The following is a 24238-nucleotide window of genomic DNA, read 5'->3' on the forward strand; positions in this document are numbered from 1 at the left end:
ACAAAAACAGTTGGGGGTATTTTATTATGGATTACTCAGGAGAAGACATTTGACCCTGGCCTTGAAAGATATGTAGACATTTTCTCAGCAGAGAAGGTTGGAAAGGGAATGCTAAGTTAAGTATCAGAGGCATGAAAGCTCATGAAGTGTTGGAGGAATGGAAAGCAGTCCCCAGACTGGCTGGAGTGTAGGGTGTATTAGCGAACTTCATTCTCATAATTATGTTATAGGTGGATTACTCAGTGCTTGATCTGGTTTTGACATCTTCTGCCTGAAATACATATTGAATGACTCAGCTATTCATAATCAAGTAATTACTCAGGAGAAGTTCTAAAGTCATTTAGTATATACCAGACAGCATTTCTGAATTTGTTCTTATAGTCAGAAGACTTCCTAAGACAAATGTAGAAATTAAGAGATAGAAAGTGGTATACTGAGCTGTACTCAATGGAATAATCCGTAACTGGAGACATGGAACTTGCTTTCTTATTCTTTCCCCCTCCCTCCCTCCCTCATTCCCTCCCCTATCTTCCTTCCTTTCTTCTTTCATATATACTTACAACTGTTTTTTATCATTTTATTCACATATATTGTGTGTCTACTCTATGTCAGCCACAATACTCAGCACTAAGGTTAAGCGATAAACAAAAGCAGATGTGGTATCTGCCTCCCCTCACCTTATAGAATTGGGAAGAAGAGACGAGAGACAGACATTAACCAAATAATCACCCAGATGAATTGAAAATTACAACTTTGCTATTATGAAGGCAAGGTTATTGGAGATATAAGACTTACAATAGAGAGGTTTATCTTAGTCTGAAAACGCAAATAATGTAGCAGTTAACCCTGTGGGTTTTGAAAACAGGACCTAATTTTGAATCTTGGCTATGCCACTTTATAGCTGATAGTGGGAAAATTACGTAACCTCTCTGTGTGTCAAGTTCCTCATTAAAATATGGATATTATAATAGATTATACTCTGAAAATTGAGACTAAAAGGTAGTTTAGAAGACTTAGTGAATTATGTGTAAAACACCAGAAGAGAGCCTAGGTTATAGTAAGTGTTCAATAAATACTAAATGCTATCACTACCACCACCACCACTGTCATTATCACTTGAGGTAGGGAGGAGGTGACAGAAAGATTTCCTAAAGAAGTGATGACTGAACTGAAATTTGGTAAACAGAATTTTCAGGGAAAGGTAGATGGGTGAGTTGTGAGGTTAACATATACAAAGGCCCTATTTCTGGAGGATACATGACAATTTCAAGGCACCGAAACAAAATCAGTGAGGCAGAGAGAGTTAGGGGGAAAATGGTCTAAGGGAGGGTGGAGAGGTGGGCAGGGTATAGTTAATATGGGGGTATGGAAACAATATTAAGAATTTGGGTCTTTATTCTAACAGCAATAAGAATCCATGGGAATTTCTTATAAAGAAGGTTGACATGATCAGATTTAGGTTTTATAACTTAATTCTGGATGAAGCATGAAAAATAGATTGGAAGCTGGCAAAACTGGATATGGACAAACTATTGAAACTGTCCAGGAAAAAGATTATGGTAGCATGGATCAGGTGGTGGTGATGAGTGGAATGGAGAACTTAGAGCAGGTGAGCAGGATTTAGTGATAGATTGAATGTAGGGTTTAAAGACAAAGGATCTAAAATTCTGGCTAATGCAACAGAATGATGATGACCCACTGAGAGAGGTAACCCTGGAAGAGGATCAGGTTTGGGGAAAGAGGAGAGCAGGAGATAAGTTTGATTTCACATTTACTTAGCAAGAGGTGCCTTGGAGACTTCTAGAAAAAGGTGTTTAATTGGCAATTGAGGGCTTCCCTGGTGGCGCAGTGGTTGAGAGTCCGCCTGCCGATGCAGGGGACACGGGTTCGTGCCCCGGTCCGGGAAGATCCCACATGCTGGGGAGTGGCTGGGCCCGTGAGCCATGGCCGCTGAGCCTGCGCGTCCGGAGCCTGTGCTCCGCAACGGGAGAGGCCACAACAGTGAGAGGCCTGCGTATCACCAAAAAAAAAAAAACCCTCTAACTGGAGACTCAGGTACCCTTAAGGTTTTGGATCAAGGATTTGCTCTCTTAGCAGAGTATTATAAACCATTCAGAAACAAAACAAAACAAACAAAAAACCCCCCAAACCCAAAAACTCCCTGGTGTACTATGAAACATGCTAGAGGAAGTGCTCCTGCCTTTGGGACATTAAGTGACCAAAACCAGAATTGCCTTCATGAGCTGGGATTTGTCACACTAACAAGTATAAGGTTGAGCAGAACCAGGAGCAATTCATTAGAAGCTGAAGGTGGCAAATTCAAGGATCTGGGCTAAGCAGGGCAGAGAATCCCATGAGCCTCACCAGCAGGTGACCCAGACCTTGTCATCTACCACCATTGCACTGACATCTTTCCCTCAGCTCACACATCTGGCCTCAGAAAGCCAAGTAGGTTCTTGGATGGTCATCTTGGTGTGTTGATGTCATAATGTACAGCTGTTGAACTATAGCTCCACCCAAGGTGACCATGAAAGGCATCACTAAGGGGAAATTCTCCCTTATAGCAGTGGAATGATCATCTATTTCCATTGTATAGAAATAGAAGTGGTCCAAGCTAAGAATATATAGACTCAGGGTAGAGGTGTAAAGTTGGGATATTGGTCAGTGTCCTGTGGGGGGAAACATGAGAAGGTCAGGGACCAGGAAATCTGAGGAAGAGGCATATGAGTGGATTTACTAGAGCGGATACAGTGTTTGGTGATCCTCATATTCCATATAAATGTCCGCCAGAGAGCATCTACCATGGAAGAGCTGTTAAACAGCCAAATAGACAGAATTAGCCAGTTGAGGTCATCCTGCTTTGTTCATCTGCCATGCCAGTGCTGGCACAATGGGCACATGAAAAAAGTGCTGTATTGGCTGGGATGGAGGAATGCATATGCATAGGCTCCAACATTTCCATGCTGATCTAGGTAATGTTGCTTCCAAATGCCTAACTTACCAGAAACCATCGTGGCCCCCAATATAGCAACATCCCTCAAGAAGATCAGCCAGCGGCTGGTGTCAGGTTTGCTGCTATGAACCTCTTATACTCTGAAAGTGGCAGAAATGCATCTTGACTAATATCAGCATAATTCAGGTATGAGTTACCTTTGCTATCTGCAAGACCTCAGGTAGCACCAGTATCTGAGGCTGATAGAGTGGTGTATAACATGGCATTGGGCCAGAAATCCACTTTTCAGTAAAAGAAGTGTCATATTGGGCAGTGACTGGTCCACTGGTTCTCTCCCATTTCACATCAATGGGAAACTACTAGCTTAATAAACAGATGAAACGGCCTGTTGAAAGTATAATTGAGGTGTCAGTACTATGACCTCCAGAGTGTACCTTCCACCAGAAATCAGTGACCATTATATGGGGCTGTGTCTTCAGTGGGTTCAATACCTGAATCCAGGACTTCCCTAAGTGACCCACTTGGGGAATCTGTACTCTATGTCCCCACATACCTGCACTCTATGGGTTTAGAAGTCCTGTTTCTCAGAGGGGAAATGCTCTTACCAGGGAATGCAGCAAGAATTCTATTATACATAAAGCCTCAGCAGCTACCCAGTCACTTTGGATTCCTTGTCCAAGAGACCACCAGGAAAGAAAAGGAGTCCATGAGAATTGAAGGAGGTAATTGACCCTGTTTTCAGGAAGAGACAGGGTTGCTATTATGCAATGGAAGCAGGAAAAATTCTGTTTGGCATTCAGGTGATCCATAGGTATCGGCTGGTACTCCCTTGCTCAAGTTTGATAGTAAATAGACAAATGCAACAATGAGGACTGAAAAGGGCATGGTGATGTAAGGTTCACATTCCCCAGGGATATGACTTCTGGATTATCCTCCCGTATTATCACCTAGAGCAGCAGAGGTATGAGGCAAATGTGAAGGGAACCAAGAGGAGGAAGACGGATATTAGTGTGGCTTTGAGACTAGCTATAGCCGTTGGAACTGCAGGTGTCCCATTAACCTTCATTTTTTAAGATTCTCCAGGAAAATAGAAAAATCCAAATTCTGGCGGGGCTTTCCCCAGAACTTATTATAAAAATAAGTAGTTCTGAGCAGTATAAGAGGTAGCCAGTAACGGATCTACTGTTCACAGCCCAGATCCCACCTATTTCCCTAGCAGTAAGAGTGCTAGTGGCTGACAGCTCTCAACTAAGTCCCTCTCTAGGAAATATCCTTATCTGAAGATAAGTGTCTTATGAAGGTCATATTACTGCCTTGGGGTCAGCCTGTATCCAATGACTATTCTTGTATAAATTCCAGGCCCCCGACATAGGGCTTGGGAACTTTGAAGAGACATCACAAACCCCACTTCCCCACAGGATTGGCTAAGGTCTTTGTTTTGTAACTACATTCAAATTATCTTTCTGTCTGATCTTACTTCCTTCATTCAGTTAATAAGCACTGTGCCTGAGGGCATTCCCCAACAGACTTCTTTCATGCACATCTCCATCTCAGAGTCTGTTTCTTTACCTTTAAATAAGCATTTGAAGATAATGGAAAAACACCTTTTATCAAAAATTCCAAAGCCAAATTAGAGATGGAGAAAACAAAATACATAAGATGAAAAACGACTAAATGTGGAAATGATTTGGAGAAAATTACATAATCATTTTGGAAATTAAGATTAAATTACAAGATCCTCAAAGGTAAGAGATACTATTATCTTTAAAAGGGTAATTGAAGAGAGGAAAGGAAATGATTAAGAATGAATGTGAAAAAGAATCAGAGGATGATGGTATGGAAAATAAGCAAGGGTTATACACAAACAAAACTGGAATCCTTGAAAAAGAAAAAAAAATAATGGAACAGAAATAGTATTTAAAATAATTCAAGAAAAATCCATGTGGAAAGACAGCCTCACTTACAAAGAAAGGAAATCATATAGGCATCTCAACAGCACGTATTAACAGTGGATCGATCTCTTCTGAGCTGGCGATGGGATTATACAGGAGGAGCTTCAAGATGGCGGAAGACTAAGACGCGGAGATCACCTTCCTCCCCACAGATACACCAGAAATACATCGACACGTGGAACAACTCCTACAGAACACCTACTGAACGCTGGCAGAAGACCTCAGACCTTCCAAAAGGCAAGAAACTCCCCACGTACCTGGGTAGGGCAAAAGAAAAAACCGAGACAAAGAATAGGGACGGGACCTGCACCAGAGGGAGGGAGCTGTGAAGGAGGAACGGTTTCCACATACTAGCAGCCCCTTCGCGGGCGGAGACTGCGGGTGGCGGAGGGAGCCGTGGAGGGCAAAGCGGAGATATTCCCGCACAGAGGATCGGGCCGAACGGCACTCACCAGCCCGAGAGGCACGCCCGAGAGGCTTGTCTGCTCACCCGCCCGGGGCGGGTGGGGGCTGGGAGCTGAGGCTTGGGCTTCAGAGGTCAGATTGCAGGAAGAGGACTGGGGTTGGCGGCGTGAACACAGCCTGAAGGGGTTAGTGCGCCACAGCTAGCCGGGAGGGAGTCTGGGAAAAGGTCTGGAGCTGCCGAAGAGACAAGAGACTTTTTCTTGCCTCTTTGTTTCTTGGTGCACGAGGAGAGGGGATTAAGAGCTCCGCTTACAGGAGCTCCAGAAACGGGCATGAGCCGCGGCTATCAGCGCGGACCCCAGAGACAGGCATGGGACGCTAAGGCTGCTGCTGCCGCCACCAAGAAGCCTGTGTGCAAGCACAGGTCACTATTCACACCTCCCCTCCCGGGAGCCTGTGCAGCCCACCACTGCCAGGGTCCCGGGATCCAGGGACAACTTCCCCGAGAGAACGCACGGCGCGCCTCAGGCTGGTGCAATGTCACGCAGGCCTCTGCCGCCGCAGGCTCGCCGCACATCCATACCCCTCTCTCCCCCTGGCCTGAGTGAGCCAGAGCCCCCGAATCAGCTGTTCCTGTAACCCCGTCGTGTCTGAGCGAAGAGCAGTCGCCCTCAGGCGACCTACACGCAGAGGCGGGTCCAAATCCAAAGGTGAACCCCGGGAGCTGTGCGAACAAACAAGAGAAAGGAAAATCTCTCCCAGCAGCCTCAGGAGCAGCGGATTAAGTCTCCACAATCAACTTGATGTACCCCGCATCTGTGGAATACATGAATAGACAACAAATCATCCCAAATTGAGGAGGTGGACTTTGGGAGCAATGATATTTATATATTTTCCCCCTTTTTCTCTTTTTGTGAGTGTGTATGTGTATGCTTCTTGTGTGATTTTGTCTGTATAGCTTTGCTTTACCATTTGTCCTAGGGTTCTGTGTGTCCTTTGTTTTTTTTATTACTTAAAAAAATTTTTTTTCTTAATTTTTTTTTTTAAATCTAACATTCCTTTTCTTTTTTTTTTTGGATGACCACAACAAAAGCAACAATGGTTACAATTACCAAACACGAAAAAAAACTCATACTATTTCATAATATTGACATTCAGTCCAGTAATCCTCCACTGTAACAGCTCCTTTACTTTGCAGTGAAAATTGATTTGTATATTTTTTGCCTTTGAGTCCTTGTGGGTTTTTTTTTATTCAAACAGAAAGCCACAAAAATTATAATCATCCTCATCAGTTCACTCACTCCCATGTAATTAATTTTTTTTCATCTTGATCTTTTGTTAGCACTTTTGTGAATTCATCAGTTTTCCATTAGAGTTCTGAAAATGCTGATTCATTCAGTTCAGCAGTATAGTCAGTTACCAGAAACCTGTACTTGTCAGAGAGTTTTCCATGAATTCCTTGAAGATGAAACCCATTTATAGGAACATTTTTGCAAAAGCATCAAAGTACACCCAGAACTGTCTGTACATAACAAAAGACTTAAAAACGACCACAGTTAAAGATTTGATGAAAGTTCATAATAATGCAGTTGACAAGGAAATTTAGTTATTTCTGAGATATACATTTTAAAGTAATAACTAGAATTATGACTTATAACATTATACCAGAACATAAGATTTTTAGAAATTTCATGTAATGTCTGAAATATTTATATTAACATATTTCCATTCAAATAACCCAAAGAAAGTTAGTATTAGTTGTGTTTCTTTTGTTTGTTAGTTTTCTTATACTGCAGATTCTTATTAGTCATCAATTTTATACACATCAGTGTATACATGTCAATCCCAATCGCCCAATCCAGCACATAATAACTTTATTTTACTTTATCTTCTCTTCTTCATTCTTTCTTTTTATTCTCCCTTTTATTCTGAGCCGTGTGGAGAACAGGCTCTTGGTGCTCTAGCCAGGCGTCAGGGCTGTGCCACTGACGTGGGAGAGCCAAGTTCAGGACACTGGTCCACAAGAGACCTCCCAGCTCCATGTAATATCAAACGGTGAAAATATCCCAGAGATCTCCATCTCAATGCCAAGACCCAGCTCCACTCAATGACCAGCAAGCTACAGTGCAGGACACGCTATGCCAAACAACTACCAAGACAGGAGCACAATCCCATCCATTAGTACAGAGGCTGCCTAAAATCATAATAAGGCCACAGACACCCACAAACACACCACAAGACGTGGACCTGCCCACCAGAAAGACAAGATCCAGACTCATCCACCAGAACACAGGCACCCTACACCAGGAAGGCTACACAACCCACTGAACCAACTTTAGCCACTGGGGACAGACACCAAAAACAATGGAAACTACGAACCTGCAGCCTGTGAAAAGTAGACCCCAAACACAGTAAGTTAAGCAAAATGAGAAGACAGAGAAACACACAGCAGATGAAGGAGGAGGTAAAAGCCCAACAGTCCTAACAAATGAAGAGGAAATAGGCAGTCTACCTGAAAAAGAATTCAGAATAATGATAGAAAAGATGATCCAAAATCTTGGAAATAGAATGAAGAAAATACAAGAAACGTATCATACAAGAACTAAAGAGCAAACAAACAGAGATGGACAACACAATAAATGAAATTAAAAATTCTCTAGAAGGGATCAATAGCAGAATAACTGAGGCAGAAGAACGGGTAAGTGACCTGGAAGATAAAATAGTGGAAATAACTACTGCACAGCAGAATAAAGAATGAAAAGAATTGAAGACAGTCTCAGAGACCTCTGGGACAACATTAAATGCACCAACATTTGATTTATAAGGGTTCCAGAAGAAGAAGAGAAAAAGAAAGGGACTGAAAAAGCATTTGAAGAGATTATAGTTGAAAACTTCCCTAATATGGGAAAGGAAATAGTTAATCAAGTCCAGGAAATGCAGAGAGTCCCATACAGGATAAATCCAAGGAGAAACATGCCAAGACACATATTAATCAAACTATCAAAAATTAAATTCAAAGAACAAATATTAAAAGCAGCAAGGGAGAAACAACAAGTAACACATAAGGGAATCCCCATAAGCTTAACAGCTGATCTTTCAGCAGAAACTCTGCAAGCTAGAAGGGAGTGGCAGGGCATATTTAAAGTGATGAAAGAGAAAAACCTGCAACCAAGATTACTCTATCCAGCCAGGATCTCATTCAGATTTGACGGAGAAATTAAAACCTTTACAGACAAGCAAAAGCTAAGAGAATTCAGCACCACCAAGCCAGCTTTACAACAAATGCTAAAGGAACTTCTCTAGGCAGGAAACACAAGAGAAGGAAAAGACCTACAATAATAAACCCAAAACAATTAAGAAAATGGGAATAAGAACATACATATCGATAATTACCTTAAATGTAAATGGTTTAAATGCTCCAACCAAAAGACATAGACTGGCTGAACGGATACAAAAACAAGACCCATATATATGCTATCTACAAGACACCCACTTCAGACCTAGGGACACATACAGACTGAAAGTGAGTGGATGGAAAAAGATATTCCATGCAAACGGAAATCAAAAGAAAGCTGGAGTAGCAATTCTCATATCAGACAACAGAGACTAAAACAAAGACTATTACAAGAGACAAAGAACACTATATAATGATCAAGGGATCAATCCAAGAAGAAGATATAACAATAGTAAATATTTATGCACCCAAAATAGGAGCACACCAATCCATAAGGCAAATACTAACAGCCATAAAAGGGGGAATCAACAGTAACACAGTCATAGTAGGGGACTTTAACACTCCACTTTCACCAATGGACATTTCATCCAAAATGAAAATAAATAAGGAAACACAAGCTTTAAATGATACATTAAACAAGATGGACTTAATTGATATTTAGAGGACATTCCATCCAAAAACAACAGAATACACTTTCTTCTCAAGTGCTCATGGAACATTCTCCAGGAGAGATCATATCTTGGGTCACAAATCAAGCCTTGGTAAATTTAAGAAAATTGAAATTGTATCAAGTATCTATTCTGACCACAACACGATGAGACTAGATATCAATTACAGGAAAATATCTGTAAGAAATACAAACACATGGAGGCTAAACAACACACTACTTAATGACCAAGAGATCACTGAAGAAATCAAAGAGGAAATCAAAAAATACCTAGAAACAAATGACAATGAAAACACAATGACTGAAAAACTATGGGATGAAGCAAAAGCAGTTCTAAGAGGGAAGTTTATAGCTATACAAGCCTAACTTAAGAAACAAGAAACATCTCAAATCAACAGCCTAAGGTGACACCTAAAGCAATTAGAGAAAGAAGAACAAAAAACCCTGAAAGTTAGCAGAAGGAAAGAAATCATAAAGATCAGATCAGAAATAAATGAAAAAGAAATGAAGGAAATGAGAGCAAAGATCAATAAAACTAGAAGGTGGTTCTTTGAGAAGGTAAACAAAATTGATAAACCATTAGCCAGACTCATCAAGAAAAAAAGGGAGAAGACTCAAATCAATAGGATTAGAAATGAAAAAGGAGAAGTAACAACTGACACTGCCGAAATACAAAAGATCATGAGAGATTACTAAAAGTAACTATATGCCAATAAAAAGGACAACCTGGAAGAAATGGACACATTCTTAGAAATGCACAGTGTTCTGAGACTGAACCAGGAAGAAATAGAAAATATGAACAGACCAATCACAATCACTGAAATTGAAACTGTGATTAAAAACCTTCTGACAAACAAAAGCCCAGGACCAGATGGCTTCACAGGCGAATTCTATCAAACATTTAGAGAAGAGCTAACACCTATCCTCAAACTCTTCCAAACTATAACAGAGGGAGGAACACTCCCAAACTCATTCTACAAGGCCACCATCACTCTGATACCAAAACCAGACAAGGATGTCACAAAGAAAGAAAACTACAGGCCGATATCACTGATGAACATAGATGCAAAAATCCTCAACAAAATACTAGCAAACAGCATCCAACAGCACATTAAAATGATCATACCTTATGATCAAGTGGAGTTTATCCCAGGAATGCAAGGATTGTTCAATATACACAAATCAATCAATGTGATACACCATATTAACAAATTGAAGGAGAAAAACCATATGATTATCTCAATACATGCAGAGAAATCTTTCAACAAAATTCAACACCCATTTATGATAAAAACCTTCCAGAAAGTAGGCATAGAGGGAACTTTCCTCAACATAATAAAGGCCATATATGACAAACCCACAGCCAACATCATCCTCAATGGTGAAAAACTGAAACCATCTCCACTAAGGTCAGTAACAATACAGGATGTCCACTCTCACCATTATTATTTAACATAGTTTTGGAAGTCCTAGCCACAGCAATCAGAGAAGAAAAATTAATAAAAGGAATACAAACTGGAAAAGAAGAAGTAATACTGTCACTGTTTGCAGATGACATGATAGTATACATAGAGAATCCTAAAGATTCCATCAGAAAACTACTAGAGCTAATCAATGAATTTGGTAAAGTAGCTGGATACAAAATTAATGCACCGAAAACTCTTTCATTCCTATACACTAATGATGAATAATCTGAAAGTGAAATTAAGAAAACACTCCCATTTACCATTGCAACAAAAAGAATAAAAGATGTAGGAATGAACCTACCTAAGGAAACAAAAGACCTGTATACAGAAAATTATAAGACACTGATGAAAGAAATTAAAGATGATCCAAATAGATGGAGAGATATTCCATGTTCTTTGATTGGAAGAATCAACATTGTGAAAATGACTCTACTACCCAAAGCAACCTGCAAATTCAATGCAATCCCTATCAAACTACCACTGGCATGTTTTGCAGAACTAGAACAAAGAATTTCACAATTTGTGTGGAAACACAAAAGACCCCGAATTGCCAAAGCAATCTTGAGAAGGAAAACCCAAGCTGCATGAATCAGGCTCCCTGGCTTCAGACTATACTACAAAGCTACAGTAATCAAGACAGTATGGTACTGCCACAGAAACAGAAATATAGATCAATGGAACAGGATAGAAAGCCCAGAGATAAACCCACACACATATGGTCATCTTATGTTTTATAAAGGAGGCAAGAATATACAATGGAGAAAAGACAGCCTCTTCAATAAGTGGTGCTGGGAAAACTGGACAGCTACATGTAAAAGAATGAAATTAGAACACACTCCCTAACACCATACAGAGAAATAAACTCAAAGTGGATTAAAGATCTAAACGTAAGGCCAGACACCATCAAACTCTTAGAGGAAAACATAGGCAGAACCCTCTATGACATAAATCACAGCAAGATCCTTTTTGACCCACCTTCTAGTGAAATGGAAATAAAATAAATGGGACCTAATGAAACTTAAAAGCTTTTGCACAGCAAAGGAAACCATAAAGAAGACGAAAAGACAACGCTCAGAATGGGAGAAAATATTTGCAAATGATGCAACTGACAAAGGATTAATCTCCAAAACTTACAAGCAACTCATGCGACTCAATATCAAAAAAACAAACAACCCAATCAAAAAATGGGCAGAAGACCTAAGTAGACATTTCTCCAAAGAAGATATACAGATTGCCAACAAACACATGAAAGAATGCTCAACATCATTAATCATTAGAGAAATGCAAATCAATACTACAATGAGGGCTTCCCTGGTGGCACAGTGCTTGAGAGTCCACCTGCTGATGCAGGGGACACGGGTTCGTGCCCTGGTCCGGGAAGATCCCACATGCCACAGAGTGGCTGGGCCCATGAGCCATGGCCGCTGAGCCTGCGCGTCTGGAGCCTGTGCTCTGCAACGGGAGAGGCCACAACAGTGAAGGGCCCCCGTACCGCAAAGAAAAAAAAAAAAGCTACAATGAGATATCATCTCACACCGGTCAAAATGGCCATCATCAAAAAATCTACAAGCAATAAGTGTTGAAGAGGGTGTGGAGAAAAGGGAACCCTCTTGCACTGTTGGTGGGAATGTAAATTGATACAGCCACTATGGCGAACATTATGGAGTTTCCTTAAAAAACTAAACATAGAACTACCATGTGACCCAGCCATCCCACTACTGGGCATATACCCTGAGAAAACCATAATTCAAAAAGAGTCATGTACCAAACTGTTCATTGCAGCTCTATTTACAGTAGCCAGGGCATAGAATCAACCTAAGTGTCCATCAACAGATGAATGGATAAAGAAGATGTGGCACATATATACAATGGAATATTACTCAGTCATAAAAAGTAACTTAACTGAGTTTTTGTAGTGAGGTGGATGGAGCTAGAGACTGTCATACAGAGTGAAGTAAGTCAGAAAGAGAAAAACAAATACCATATGCTAACACATATATATGGAATCTAAAAAAAAAAAAATGAAAGAAAATGGTCAGAAGAACCTAGAGGCAAGATGGGAATAAAGATGCATACCTGCTAGAGAATGGACTTGAGGATATGGGGAGGGGGAAGGTTAAGCTGGGACAAAGTGAGAGAGTGGCATGGACATATATATACTACCAAACGTAAAATAGATAGCTACTGGGAAGCAGCCACATAGCACAGGGAAATCAGCTCAGTGCTTTGTGACCACCTAGAGGGGTGGGATAGGGAGGGTGGGCGGGAGGGAGATGTAAGAGGAAGGGAGATGCAAGAGGGAAGAGATACGGGGACATATGTATATGTATAACTGATTCACTTTTTTCTATAGCAGAAACTGACACACCATTGTAAAGCAATTATACTCTAATAAAGATGTTAAAAAAATAGATAATAGTGGATCACTATTGTCAATAATTTATTGTCAATGAATTCAAGGAAAAGAGTGTAAGCCAAGGGTTTTATGTCTATTTATAAGCTATATTTTCCAATTAATACATGTAGAAAAAATCAGGGAAATAGAAAATTGCTATGAAAGTAAAAAGTAATAATTGCTACAGGTAAGATCCACTGATGCAAAACTTAAAGGAGAAACAAGATAGTTTATAGTCTCAAAATATCTCTACCAAATATTTATTAATTGCTAAGGTGGTGTTAATGTATTTTCATAGATTTTTTGATTCTCCTCCCTCCAGGCAATAGAGCATAGTATCTCTTGTTCCTGATCTTAGTGGAGATGCTTTTAGCTTTTCACCATTGAGTATGATGTAAGCTGTGGGCTTAGCATTTATGGCTTTTATTATATTGAGGTATGTAACCTCTATACCCACTTTCTGGAGAGTATTTTTCATAAATTGATGTTAAATTTTTTCAGAATGTTTTTTCTGAATGTATTGAGATGATCATATGATTTTTATTCTTCAATTTTTTTGCTGTGGTGTATCACATTGAGTTGCAGAATTTGAACCATCCTTGCATACTTGGGATAAATCCCACTTGATCATGGTGTATGACTCTTTTAATGTATTGTCGAATTTGGTTTGCTAATATTTATTTGAAAATTTTTCTGCCTCTATGTTCATCATTGATATTGAACTGTAATTTTTTTGTGTGTGATATATTTTTCTGGTTTTGATATCAGGGTAATCCTGGCAATGTAAAATGAGTTTGGAAGCTTTCCTTCCTCTGTAATTTTTTAGAATAATTTGAGAAGAATGGGTGTTAACTCTTCTCTAAATGTTTGGTAGAATTCACCTGTGAAGCTCTCTGGTCCTGGACTTTTATTTGTTGGGAGTTTCTTTTCTTTTTTTTTTTTTAACTGATTCAATTTCTGTACTGGCAATTGGTCTGTTCATATTTTCTGTTTCTTCCTGGTTCTGTCTTGGGAGATTGTACACTTCTAGGCATTTATCCTATTCTTCTAGGTTGTCCATTTTATCAGCATATAGTTGTTCATAATAATCTCTTATGATCTTTTGTAATTCTGTGGTGTTGATTGTCACTTCTTCTTTTTCATTTCTGGTTCATTGATTCAGGCCCTCTCTCTTTTTCTCTTGATGAGTCTAGCTAAAGGTTTAAAAGTTTTGTTTATCTTTTCAAAGAACCAGTTTTTAGTTTCATTGATCTTTTCTATTTTTTTTAGTCTCTGTTTCATTTATTTCTGCTCTGATCTGTATGATTTCATTCCTTCTAGTAACTTTGGTTTTTGTTTGTTCCTTTTTTCTAGTTCCTTTAGGTGTAAGGATGGGTTGTTTATCTGAGATTTTTCTTACTTCCTGAGGTAAGCTTGTTTTGCCATAAACTTTCCTCTAATAACTGCTTTTGATGCATACCATAGATTTTGGATCACTGTATTTTCATTTTCACTTTTTCCTGTTTTTTAAAATTTCTTCTTTGATTTCATCATTGATCCATTGATTGTTTAGTAGCATGTTGTTTAGCTTCCACATGTTTGTGTTTTCTGGAGGGATTTTTTTTCTCATTATTGATTTCTAGTCTCATAACATTGTGGTCAGAATGCTTGATATGATTTCAACTTTCTTAAATTTCCTGAGGCTTGTTTTGTGCCCTACCATGTGTGATGTATCCTGGAGAATGTTCTAAGTATACTTGAAACAATGTGTTTTCTTCTGTTATGGGATGGAATGTTCTATATACATATCTATTAAGTTCATTCAGTCTAATGTGTCCTTTAAGGCCAGTGTTTCCTTACTGATTTTCTGTCTGGATGATCCATCCATTGATGTAAGTGGAGTGTCAATGTCCACTACTATTATTGTGTTATTATCAATATCTCCTTTTATGTTCACCAATATTTGCTTTATGTATTGAGGTGCTCCTATGTTGGGTGCATACATATTTACAATTGTTGTATCTTCTTGGATTGATCCCTTGATCATTATGTTATGTACTTCTTTGTCTCCTATTACAGTCCTTGTTTTAAAGTCTATTTTGTCTGATATAAGTATTGCTACCCTAACTTTATTTTGATTTCCATTTGCATGGAATAACTTTTTCTTACTTTTTCAGTCACTGTGTGTCTTTAGATCTGTTGGGAGTGTCTTGTAGGCAGGATAAATATGGGTGTTGTTTTTGTATCCCTTCAGCCATTCTACGTCTTTGGATTAGAGCATTTGGTCCTTTTACATTTAAAGTAATTCTTGATAGTATGTACTTACTGCTATTTTGTTAATTGTTTCAGGGTTGTTTTTGTACTTCATTTTTGTTCCTTCTTCTTTTGTTTTCTTCCCTTATGATTTGAATACTGTTTTTACTGTTATATTTGGATTCCTTTCTATTTTTTTGTGTTGTATCTATTATGATTCTTGGTTTGTGGTTACCATGAGGTTTATATGTAGCAATCTATATAGGGGTATAGGTCTTGATTATACCACAACTCTGCCCCTGTTACCTATCTCTATGTGGTTCCTTCTTTATATCTTTAGTTGTAGATATTTTCTGGTAGATTCTGGTCTTATCATGTTCTGTAAATAGATGTAATTTTGACGTGTCTGTAAGAAGAGGTGAGCTCAGGGTTTTTGTACTCTGCCATGTTGGCCCAGGTAACCTATTGTCTCTGTTTGAAGTTTAAATATAGTTTAAGAAATTATGTGTGGTAGCCAAGTTGACAACAGGTGGACTTGTGATGGTTAATTTTTTGTGTCAAGTTGACATGGCCTAGGGATGCCCAGATATCCAGTTAACATTATTTTTTTGTGTGTCTGTGAGGGTGTTTCTAGAACAGATTAGTACTGAACTAGTGGACTAAGTAAAGTTGATTGCAGCACCCTTTGTGGGTGGGTGTCATCTCATCCATTATGGGCTTGAATGGAACAGAAAGGCAGAGGAAGGCTGATTGATCAGGAACATGAATCTTATTTTGCCCTCCATGCTCTTGTTTCTCAGGGTTTCATACATGTAGTGGAATATATACCATTGGCTCTCCAATTTCAAGCCTAAAACTACCATCAGCTTTCCTGGATCTCTACCTTGCCGATAGCAGATCATGGGTCTCCTAAGCCTCCATAATAAGGTGAGTCACATCTAATAATACAGGTCTTTAGATATAGGTGTAGATATGGATATGGAAGTACATGAAGATGTAGATTTATATAGAGAGTGATGTAGGTTGATCTCTATATCTGTCTACATGTATGTGTGTGTATGTGTGTATATGTATTGTGGAGATAGATATAGATTTCCTATTCTATCCTGGACAATTCTGACTAATACAAACACTGAATATTTAGTGAACCACATTCTTTATATTGAAAAATAAATGGAAATATCATGATGCTGTTGTTAACTGTAACCCCCAAATGAAGCTGACTTAGAACGTACCTTCTCAAACAAGGTATCATCATATTTTTATAGCACAAGGAATAACTTGTATATGAAACTTCTTTGAGAATGGTGGTCCAAAATTTGATCCAGCCTGACAACTAATTTTTTTCTAGTGAAATCAATGTATCTCTCCTGGAAGTTGACCTGGTCTAATCTTGTACCCACCTCCTGAAATATGTAATAATGACATTGTTAGAAATACTTTAATCCAAAGATCTAACTAAAGGGCTTCTCCTGATATATCCCAGGAGCTAATCCTCATGATAAAAAGAATAAGATTAATTCACTTTATGTGTATGATACTTGTGATTATCTTAAAAGAAACAGGGTGGTGAACTGACATGCAGTAGCCATCCCAGGCAAAGTGATCTCCCTGAACTTATTACAAGATTGAAAATAAGGGATGCACTCTTACTTCATCTGAAGTATTTTTGAAGTCATATTTATTTCAATTGTTTGTATATTTCATAAATACTTATTTAGGACCTCATGTGTGTAAACAGCTGTGCTAAGTACCACAAAAGATTGAAGAATAATCAGACTTGTAAGTCACAGTCTGAAAAAAAATGCTTGTAGGCCAAAAATAAGTATTATAGGTCATTTGTGGTCTAAAAGAACAAATAAACTACTCAGTGTTTCAAACGAGGAAGCATTCCTATTCTCTCTGAGGTAATCTGGAAATGCATCATGGAAACTGTAACATTTAAGATAGACTTTGAAGAAAGGGCCATTTCAATTGTAAACAAAGACAGATGCACCTGTAGAGAGCATTCTCAGTGGACAGACCTGTATGAACAAAACCATGTACCTGAGAGGAAGGTTTATCCAGAGGCTGTCAGTAATTCATTTTGGGTATAACATATGGTCCATTAGGAAAATTGTGGAGGCAGAGATTTCAGAATTAAATCAAATCTGGGGGGAAAGTCCTCAAATAATGCCAGCATAAGCAAATGCAAGGTAATATATTTAGATGTAGGTGTGTTTTATATCATGTTATCTATACATAGATCTGAAAATTAAACATGTCTATTCATATATGAAGTTCTGCATACATGTACCATATATACACACAATCTGGTAGCAATGGCAATCCACTAAAATTTATTGAAGAGGAATATTATTTAATCAGAGTTTTGTTTATGAAGAATAATCTGACACTAATGTTTGGGAAGTAAGAGAATATCAACATAGTATAAAGGAAGTAACAAGACTATTGCAAATGACAAATATGAGTAATTTTAGGGTGAGGGCCTCAGTGGTGTCAGTAGGAATGTGTATGGAATCAGTGGTGAGATTTGAAGGTCAGGGATGGACCTGAAGATGAATCACTTATTATTCATAGAGTATGGAGTGAGACAAAAGCTAACATTTAAGGACTTTGGGGGGCACAAATCATGCCCCCATGATTTGGGGGACTTTGGGGGAACAACTCTTGTTCATTTTTATGTCTTTTCTAGCTACTCACTGGACTCACCAATATCATATCATCTTAAAACTATTTGAACTTTGATAATATGCATATGAAGCCTCTTTTACTCAATAATATATTCTAATAACCTTTATATATTACTTCTTTTTCTCTTATCAGTTTCTTTATTTTTAAATTGTAGGAAGGATTAATCCATTTCCTTCCTATTCTATCATTTCTCTTTTCTTCTCTATGCCCATCCCAGTTAAATCTGAAATCTCATCTCTTAGCTTTCTGAATTAGTAAAGCTTTTCAGATTACCATACAACATACAAGAAAACTGGACAGTGCCTTTCAAGGCATCATAGACAGTGAGAGGCAGCTTCCCTCTTCTCATTATTTATAGACACACACCGAGCTGAAAACATCCTGTTACAATTTGTTCTGACTTTCACTAATTTAACTCCTTTCTCATTTTTTCTTATTGCCTTCTCATTTCTGCTGATTTCTCTGTGTAATATGAGAATTAAGTCCCCACAAGAAATAAATTTCACCATGTCCCAAATAGAATGTAATGAAAGTCCTTTTGGTGGCTAGCAAAATTCCTGTAATTGGCCTCTGTTTCCTTAAACACAAACCTGCCTCCACTGTGGAGGTAAACATGATATGAGCTTCCAGGCTGCACAGCTGTTTTACTATCAAAAAATCATATTCAGTTTTTTTTCAGAGCAATTGTGCTGTTATAGTGCATCGTGCATTTATGGAGCCACATTGAGAACATATGTGTAAAATATATTAATTTGTTTTCCTCTTTAATTAATTTGACTTGAACACTTGATTAAATTTTTCTATGGTTTTTATACTTTTGACTAATATATGCACATATTTTAATATATTTATTACTACTCCTACCTTAAGTTGTAAAATCTCTAGGGCAATTGTAAGTGCAAAAACTTTGAACACTAATCAACATGTGTCTAATCTGCACACTTATGTGACTTTTAATGAATGCAGAACAGATATTAGTATGAGATCTAAGCATTTTCTTTAGCATTTTTGCCAGAGAACCTATGATTTTCTTATTTCCCAGACTATAGATGACTGGATTTAACAAAGGAATTATGACAGTTCAAAACAGAGAGTCCACTGTATCTTGAGCATCTGCTTCTGCAGATCCAGGGAGCACATACATGGAGAATAGAGGGTCATATTATAAAGAGATAGTTAAGAGATGGGCTCCACATGTGTAGAAGGCTTTCCTTATGCTTTGTATAGACTTCTTTTTTAATATTGTAAAGAGAGCAACTTTATAAGGGACAAGAATAGTCAGAATTATGCACAACTGTATTGACCCAGAGAAAATAAATACAATCAGAAAATTAATGGAAGGGTCAGTACAGGAAATTTTAAACAATGGTACAATGTCACAGTATATGTCCTGTATGTGATAGAATTTTAGAACATTAAACTGAATTTAAAAACATTATGAAGTATGGCATGAGCAAGGCTACCTAAAAATGACCAAACCAACAGCTGGATGCTTAGTCTATTGGTTATAATTACTGGATAATGTAACGGTTTGCATATGGTCACATAGCGATCATATGCCATTGTTACCAACAAAAACCATTTTGTGGTTACACTGATACAAAGGGAAAAAATTGTATCTTCCATTCAGTGAGAGATATCATTTTGCTCTTGGCAAAGAAATTCACCAACATCTGGCTGGGGCCAGGAGGAGGTCACTGTGGATGATATCCAGGCATCCACAAAAGCCAAATTCCCAAGGAATAAGTATATGGGGATGTGAAGATGAAGGTCATTACATAAAAGAGCAATCAGACCAAGATGCCACATGACAGTGATGAGATATATCACCAAGAATACCAGTAACAAGGGGATTTGCCATTTTTGTTGATATGTAAGTCCTATGAAAATAAACTCTATCAGTAACATTGCATTTTCTTTTTCCATCTCCTCACTGGGCAGTGTCTGAAATACATGGAGTAAATGAAAGGAATAGTCAGTAAGAAATTATAAAGTGAACCTATGGAGGAAGAGAGTTGAAATGAAACATGCACTTCAGAATTTCCTCTTAATTTTGTTTATTATACCTCCTTAATAGATGGGATCTTTTTTTTGCGGGGGGGATGGGAATAAATGCAATCATTTAAATTCAAAAAATGTGAATCAATGGACAGACTTAGAAAAATGAAAGACATTCTAAATATGTGCTAAATTTATGGACTTTATTATGTTGAGATATGTTCCCTTTATACCCACTTTGAGGAGAGTTTTTATCATGAATAGATGTTGAATCTTGGCAAGTGCTTTTTCTGCATCTGTTGAGATGATCATATGATTTTTATCATTCCTTTTATTAATATGGTGTATCACATTATTTGTGAATACTGAACCATCTTTTCATCCCTGGAATAAATCCAACTTGATCATGGTATACGATCCTTTTTATATTTGTTGGATATGGTTTGCTAATATTTTGTTGAGGATTTTTGCATCTATCTTGATCAAAGATATTGGCCTATTATTTTCTTTCTTTAGTGTCTTTGTCTGGTTTTGGTATCAGGATAGTGGTGGCCTCATAGGATGAATTTGGGACTGTTCCCTCCACTTCAGTTTTTGAAATGTGTTGAGAAGTTTAGGTATTACCTCTTCTTTATATGTTTAGTACAATTCCCCAGTGAAGCTGTCTGGTCCTGTACTTTTTTTTTTCTTTTAATAGATCTTTATTGGAGTGTAATTGCTTCACAATACTGTTAGCTTCTGTTGTACGCCAAAGTGAATCAGCCATATGCATACATATGTCCCCATATCCCCTCCCTCTTGAGCCTCCCTCCCATCCTCCCTATCCCACCCCTCTAGGTGGTCACAAAGCACTAAGCTGATCTCCCTGTGCTATGCTGCTGCTTCCCACTAGCTATTGGTTTTACATTCGGTAGTGTATATATATCAATGCTACCCTCACTTCACCCCAGCTTGCCCCTCCCACCCCATGTCCTCAAGTCCATTCTCTATGTCTACATCTTTAAATTGCCTGTTTCTACTTGATTCAGTTTTGGCAGGGGGCAAATTTCTTGAAATATACACCCTGCCAAAACTGAATCAAGAAGATGCAGGACCATTGGTCCTGTATTTTGTTTGAAGGGACTTTTAAAAATTACAGATTCTATTTCACTACTGGTGACCAGTCTGTTCAAATTGCTTGTTTCTTCTTGATTCAGTTTTGACAGGGTGTATATTTCAATAAATTTTCCCATTTTTTCTAGGTTGTCCAATGTGTTGGCACATGACCATTTGTAGTATTCTCGTAAGATTCTTTGGATCTCTGTGTTATCAGCTGTTATTTCTCCGCTTTCATTTCTTATTTTATTTATTTGGGTCCTTTCTTTTCTTATTGGTTAGCCTGGTTAATGGTTTATCAATTTTTTATCATATCAAAGAACCAGTTCTAGATTTCTTTGATCTTTTCTATTGTCATTTTGATCTCCATTTTGTTTATTTCCTCTCTGACCTTTATTATTTCCTTCCTTCTGCTAACTTCAGGCTTTGTTCTTCTTTTTCTAAATCTTTTAGTTGGTTAGGTTGTTTATTTGCTTTTTGTTTGTTTATTTGTTATTGAGAATGGCCTGAATGGCTATAAAGCCTCCTCTTAGAAATGCTTTCGCTGAATCGTATAGATTTTGGAGTGTTGTGCTTCCATTTTCATTTGTCTCAAGGTATTTTCTGATTTCTGCTTTGATTTCATCATTGACCCATTGGTTTTTTAGTAGCATGTTCTGTCATCTCCACTTGTTTGTTCTTTCCTCATTTTTCTTCTTGTAATTGACTTCTAGTTTCATAATGTTGTGGTTGGAAAAAATGCTTTATATAATTTCTATTCTCTTAATTTTGTTGAGACTTGTTTTGTGGCCTAACTTGTAATCTGTCCTGGGGAACATTCCATATGCACTTGAAAAGAAAGTATATTCTGCTATTTTTAGCTGTAGTGTCCTGTATATATCTATTAAGTTCTACTGGGCTTACATGTCATTTAAGACCACTCTTGCCTTATTGCTTTTCTGTCTGGATGATCTGTCCATTGATGTAAGTGGACTGTTAAAGTACCCTACTATTATTGTATTATTTTCAATTTCTCCCTTTATGTCTGCTAGTATTTGTTTGATATATTTAGGTGCTCTTGTATTAGGTGCATATATGTTAATGAGTATAACATCTTCTTGTATTAATACTTTGATCATAATATAATGCCCTTCTCTGTCTTTCATTATAGCCTTTGTATTTTTTTTTTGTTTTTTTGTTTTTTTTTTTTAAGTCTGGCCGCACAGTTGATTGGTCCCTCTTCCCGCCCTCTAGCCTTTGTTTTAAAGTCTATTTTGTCTGATGTGAATATTGCTAACCCCCACTTACTGGTCATTTCTGTTTATATGAAATATCTTTTTCCAACTCTTCCTTTTCAGTCTGTTTGTCTTTATCCCTGAAAGCAGTCTCTTGAAAGCAGCCTATTGAAGAGTCCAATGAGCCATTCTTTGTCTTTTGATTGGAGCATTTGGTCCATTGTCATTTACAGTAATTATTGACATTTTATTACTTGTTTTCTGGTTGTTTTTGTAGTTCTTCTCTGTTCATTCTTTCTTCCTTTTTCTTCCTTTGTGGTTTTATTATTTTCTTTAAGAGTATGCTTGCATTCTTTGTGTGTGTGTGTGTGTGTGTGTGTGTGTGTGTGTGTATGTGTGTGTGAATCTATTGTACATTTTTGCTTTGTGGTTACCATGGGATTCCTAAATGTTGACCTGTATATCTACTTGCTTTAAACTGGTAGTTTGCACTCAAACACAATCTAAAAGATGTACATTTTTACTCCTCTACCTAACATTTTGTGTATTTGATGTCATATTTTATATCTTCATGCTTACCCCTTGACTATTTACTGTAGTTAAAGTTGCTCATACAATTTTTTGTCTTTTAATCTACACACTGGCTTATTTAATTGATTGGTCCTCCCTCCTTACTATATATTTGCCTTTCCTAGTGAGATTTTTTCCCCTTTCTTACAGATTCTTATTTCTTTTCCATTTGGAGAAGACCCTTCACCATTTTAGTATTGATGAATTTCTTTAGTTTTTGCTTGTTTGAGAATTTCTTTATCTCTCATTCTATTCTAAATCATAATCTTGAGGGGTAGAGTATCCTAGGTTTCAAGTTTTTCCCTTTCAGGACTTTGAATACATTATGCTACTCTCTTCTGGCCTGCAAAGTTTCTGCAAAGAAATCAGCTGATAGTCTTATGGGGATTCATTTGAATATGGCTCTTCTTTTTCTTGCTGCCTTAGAGTTCTCTCTTTAACTTTTGTTAGGATATGTCTTGGTATGGATCTATTTGGGTTCATCTTCTTTGGGACCCTCTGTGCTTCATGTACCTGGATATCTATTCCTTCTTCAGGTTTGGGAAATTTTCAACTACAGTTTCCTCAAATACATTTTTTTCCACCATTTTCTCTATTTTCTCCTTCTGGAACCCCTATAATGTGAATGTAGAAACACTTCATGGTATTCCAGAGTGCTTTTATTTTTTAAACTTGTTTTTCTTCCTATTGGTTGATTTTCATTATTCTGTCTTCCAAATCACTTATGCATTCTTCTGTATCAGTTGATCTGCTATTCATTTCTTCTAGTGTGTTTTTTATTTCAGCTATTAAATTATTCATTTTTGACTGGGTCTTTTTTGCATTCTAGTCCCTTGTCAAATTGTTCAGTGTTTAGATCAATTATTTTCCCCAATTCAGTTCACATTTTTCCTACCAGTGTTTGAATTTTTTATCTGGTAAATTGTTTATTTATGTTATTTATTTTTTCAGAAGCCATGAGGATTGGGCTTTGAGGGGGCCCTGTTCCCTTTAAGTGTGTCTTTTTCCCTCTCCCTGTGCTAGAACATTTGCCCCAGCAGAGGGGAGTGTTAAAATGAGTGGGTCACATGCACAGAGGTTCAGTGTGCTGCCTGTGTAGGTGTCCATGGCTCTGCTAAGAGATCTGGGTGGCTTCTGAGGTGCCACTTTAGTAAGTGCCATCAATGGCCACTACTGTCCCACCCAGGCTCTACTCTGGGCCCGGATGACCTCTAAGTCCCATGATCAAGATTCTTCCCCAGTTGTGGCCACCCCCAATCTAATCTATTTTGTTTACTGTCCTCATAAAGACTATCAATCTTAGCAGTAAAACTGCTCCATTATATTCCCACAAATTGGCTATCATTATCCTTTTAAATGTTT

General features: G+C 37.9%; 1 pseudogene; it reads right to left on the reverse strand.

Annotated features, from left to right (window-relative positions):
- Nucleotides 1-18864: 18864 nt before the first annotated feature.
- LOC136122061 (olfactory receptor 5H2-like) lies at nt 18865-19925 on the reverse strand (annotated as a pseudogene).
- Nucleotides 19926-24238: the final 4313 nt, after the last annotated feature.

This window comes from Phocoena phocoena, chromosome 4 (genome assembly GCF_963924675.1).
Source record: "Phocoena phocoena chromosome 4, mPhoPho1.1, whole genome shotgun sequence".
Lineage (NCBI taxonomy): Eukaryota > Metazoa > Chordata > Mammalia > Artiodactyla > Phocoenidae > Phocoena > Phocoena phocoena.